Here is a 4,978-nt window from a genome sequence, read left to right as displayed (position 1 = left end):
TGTGGTGACTGGATCAGTGAACACATTCAGACAGATGGAGCACAGGAACTGATCTTTAGATGCCAGGCTGCTCACAGAGGCCATATCTTCACACTGAGAACAAAAAAACAACACTTTAATTGCAGATTTTTTGTATGGCATTTCTGCTTTATTGTGACAGTGATAATGGAAGACAGTCAGGAAAGACAGGCGAGAGACAGAGAGGGGATGACATGCAGCAAGGAGCCCAGGCTGGAAACAAATTCATGGTAATTGTTTTAACCACAAAGGTGGGGTAATTGGAAGTGTAATTTGAAAATGTGGGATGTAAAATGATCATAGGACAACAAGTTCATCGCCTTCTGCCTTTTCTGCCTCCTAAGGCAGAGTGGTTTTAACCTTTTAGCCACTGTCAGTACAGAGCAATTAGATTGTAAAAGTGCTGTAAAATTGAGCAATGTTCCACCCAGACAATCCCAGTTCAGACAAAAGATTCATGACAAGATTAAACAGTTTTAAACATTTTAAGGGAAAGTTGTTGTGTAAAACACATTACACAGTGACCTTTAATAACCTTTCTGTTATGATTGTATGTGTTGATACCAGGCCAATATTTACCTATATTGCTGGATACAGATACAGTATATGACTGTTACCTCGCAGTCAGAAGTTCTACGGGTCTGAAACCAATAACTGTTATCTATCTGGGTCATCATACCAAAGCAGTAGTAGCTAATGAGGACATTTATAAACAGGAAGTACAAGTGCCCTGTACCACATTGTGGCTAATCCAAATAATATAAGCTAATGTATGATCTATGAATTAGACTGGTATAGGAGGCTATGGCCATATTGTTTTTCACTATATAATATTTGGTTTCCTTCCCCACGTGTTACTGTAACACAAAGATCTTAAGAGCTTAAAAAAGTCTACCCAGTATTCCTGTTTTGTTTTCCTATAACAACACTTATCTGCCCCTTACTTATTTAAAGCCTGTTATTAAAAATAGTTATTATTACTCTTTTTTCAGAAGAATATCATTTGATTTGTACCATGAAATAAAAAGGTGGAACTTTCTGGCAGAGAAAACACGAGAGCTGAAGTTGTTTTTTCTGCATTCTGTTATTACTGGATTGTGATAGCTGGAGAGAAACAGCAAAGGCAGGAAGGAGTGAAGGAAAGACCTACAGCAAAGGGTAAATATCATAACAACAGTAAATATCATCAGCTGTACTCACCAGCAGAGACTCTGTTGGGTTGCTGAGAAAGTCTTGATAAACTATATTTTATCTTTAAACAGAAACAGAAACCCTCTTCTTACTTGTAGCTGTGCTGTGGCTGTGACAAACTTTCAGTTTCATCTGTGTGACTGTAAAGCTTTTCTCTATTGTTGCTCCGCCTGTTCTGTTGTTGGGGGTTTCTGTCCTGTTTCTGCTTTGCACATAATTACAGTGAGAATGTTTTAGTACAGAGTGAATTTAAGAACACATATTTTTATAATAAGAGATAAGTTCTCTCTGTCTGCAACACTCATATAATCATTTAAAGTTAGGCTCAGCTGTAATGTAGTCTGGTCAGTTTTATTCTGTTAACTTACCACTTTGTGTTTTGCAAAACCACATTTTGGTGTCTTTGTCCATGACTCATGAATGAACCTTGTGATACAAACCTAGAAAGGGAAGTGAGTTATTTCTCAGTTTTATATATATCATGTTTTATAGTATAGTATAGTATTTTTTCTATAACAGCCCACAGAAATACAAAAAGAGATAAGTTATCTTTATGTTCCTATCAACAACAATCTTGGTTAAAGTTCAGCTCAGCTTTTATGTAGTTTTGTCAGTTTTATTTTATTAAAACAAAGACGTTTTTTCCTTCCCACTGTCACCAAGTGCTTGGGTCTCCATGAATAATTGTATAAGGCGTGTTTGGTCAATATGAAAAGTGTCCTGCGATAATATCTGTTATGATTTGGTGCTATAGAAATACATTTTAATTTAATTACTAGCCCTGATGAACTGGCGACCTGTCCAAGGTGTTCCCCACTTCCCACTCAGTGTCAGCTGGGATTGACTCCAACCGCCCTGCGACCCTGCAAAGGATAAGATGGGTTAGATAATGAATGAATGGATGGATGAATTGGACTTTGTGTTTAGCAAAACCACATTCTGGCGTGTTTGGCAATGACTGAACCTTGTAGGAAAAACACAGAAAAAGGAAGTGAGCCATTTCTCAGCACAACGTGTTTTAATGATCAAACTTGTGCCACCCCCGCTCAGAGCCTGCCAATGGACCCTGGAAGTGCTGCAGGCGGGTTCTCGAGAACACGCTCGACTCTGCACTCACTTGGGTCCTCAGCAATATCACTGCCAAGTGTGAAGTGGATCGGATGAATGGTTCTGGAGAAAAAGGACAGTCATATATACGGACACTGATTCCTTCCTTCATAGTTAGATGATGCTGCTACGGCATCACCTAACAGCCAAATTGCACCAGATTCGACACTTTACTTTCTTGAGACCTGAGCAGTACACCTGCCAGACAGAGAGTCCTTCTTTTAGAGTTTAATTAGATCACAAAAAGGGTCGTCCCACCAACAGATTTCATACTGAATCAAAACTTTATTTAATTCTTAAGGGATACCTTCTCTATCATTGACCTAACTGCCCAAAGTAAGTGACGAAATATATATACATATTATATTCAGTGCATAACAATAACAATACTGAACTGAAACTGTAAATAACTGCAGGAGGTTTGTGTAAAACAAGCGATTATTTCCTGTGAATATTAATCAGAGATGAGTTTCATGATATTTTTTATTGAATTCTCTGTCTGTATTATATTTTTATTTATTTAACAATCATACAGACTTAATAGGCTTCCTTTTTGACAAATTCAGCACTTTCTTCTTCCTGGTCTATTAACTCTTTGGGTGTTATAACTGTGTACTTTTTTAATGCAGGACAATGAGATATAGGCCTACTGTGTTGATGTTTTTACACCAAATCAAGATGACCTTGTGACCCCCTGTGAACATAAAATTGTTAAAAGCCCAATAAACATGCAAAATATTTTAAAGATCCCTTTTAGTAAAGGGGAAGGAGAATGATTAATTAAAAAGGGAATAATGAGATCTTATAGGATAGAGAGGAGGGAGGAAGTCATTTTAACTGGATTAAGATTTGATCACATGGGTCTAAACAAAACTCTTTCTGTAATCTGTAAAAATAGTTCAGAAGAATGCTCACGTTGCAAACAATAGAAAATGTACAACACACACTTGATGAACTGAAATAAATATAAAGAAGAGAGGGAACGGCTCATACAGAGGATCAGGAAGGTAGAGAGCGGAGACTGGGGACAGCTGGAGATAAAGGATGCACAGAAAGCCATAACAGAATTTACAGGATACAAGTTTATATGTCAGGATGTAGTGAAGTCAGGATAGTTGGGTGTGGTGGGTTTCTATCTTTATATATTTGTTAATTTCTATTTTATATTTGCATATTTGATAACAATGTAAAACCCATCTCCACATACCTCGGTATAGTAGGTGGCTATGGAAGACCATGAAATAATTATTTAAATAGTGAAATAATTATATATGTTTTTTAACATAAAATGAATCAGTATTTTAATGAATTAATGACACATTTAATAACATATTTATCAGAATCAGAATCAGAAATACTTTAATAGTCCAAGGGGGAAATTACTTTTGTTACATACTCCAGAACATATAATATATTAAGAATATATATAAATGTATGTATATATATATATATATATATATATTAAGGTTAAAATGTACAGTTTAAAATGTGCAAAAAGTGCAAAAATGATTGTCCGTGTTTGAGGTCAGATTACAGAGAGGGGGTGTCTGACTCTCTGAGGGAGGCGTTGTAGAGTTTGATGACCACAGGCAGAAATAATTTCCTGTGGCGCTCTGTGGTTCATGTGGCATGTGGTGTAAATCCATATAAATCAGTCTACAGGCAGTCAAGAAAGTTTGGGAAAGTACATTTTTTTAAGTTATGTTACAACTAGTTACTATTTGGCAATAAAACGTTATTAATAGATTAAAAAAATGAGTAAGGTAAAATGATTCAGAAGAAGCGTGACACCACACAATCCTCCCTCATTTCTGTCCACCAACTCTCTGTTTTAGATAGATAGATAACTTTATTAATCCCACAATGGGGAAATTCACTTGACATAAAAAGCTACAGACATAAAAAAAATGTGTCTTTGTAGTCTTGACCCAATGAAATCTCTGATGTCTCTGATGTGAAACTAACACCTCTCTATTGGCTTTGCAGCAGGTCCAGGTCGAGTGGTGGTCTACTCCCTCACCGAATCTGCAGGAGGTTCCTTCTCCATCGATAAGTCTTCAGGCATTGTCGTCTTAGAACGCATTCTCGACCGTGAGATCCAGCCGGCTTATCAGATAACAGTCCATGCATCTGACTTGGGCTCACCACTGCCGCTCTCCTCATTGGTCAATGTCACGATCACTGTGCTGGACATCAACGACAACCCACCTGTGTTTGAGCGCCGTGATCAGCTGGCAACAGTGCCAGAGGATGTAAGAGTGGGAACAGAGGTTCTGAGAGTTTATGCTGCCAGCAAGGACATTGGGACCAATGCTGAGATCACTTACAGTATCCGATCAGGCAACGAGCACGGAAAGTTCCACATCCACCCACTGACTGGTTAGTGTGCTAACCACATTTCTACACTATGCCTCATTCACATAGGCCGCCTGAGTGGCGTTCACACGACAGCGTGTCAGTTTCATGGCTGCTGCCCTGTGTTTCTTCATACACTTTTCCCTTATATAATGTCAATGAAAAAGTAAATCCATTTTTTATATAATTCAATTTACAATGCCTTAGTTTAAATGTAAATGTGACGTGTTAACCAGAGAGCAGTCATATGTAGTTACTGCCCTTCAGCCAGCTCACTACCAAAAATTCTTTCACAAGTGAAGTTGTG

The sequence above is a fragment of the Morone saxatilis genome, unplaced genomic scaffold, assembly GCF_004916995.1.
Source record: "Morone saxatilis isolate NCDOM2014 unplaced genomic scaffold, NCSU_SB_2.0 Contig17, whole genome shotgun sequence".
Lineage (NCBI taxonomy): Eukaryota > Metazoa > Chordata > Actinopteri > Moronidae > Morone > Morone saxatilis.
The sequence above is the reverse complement of the archived record's forward strand: the minus strand, read 5'-3'. Positions refer to the sequence as shown.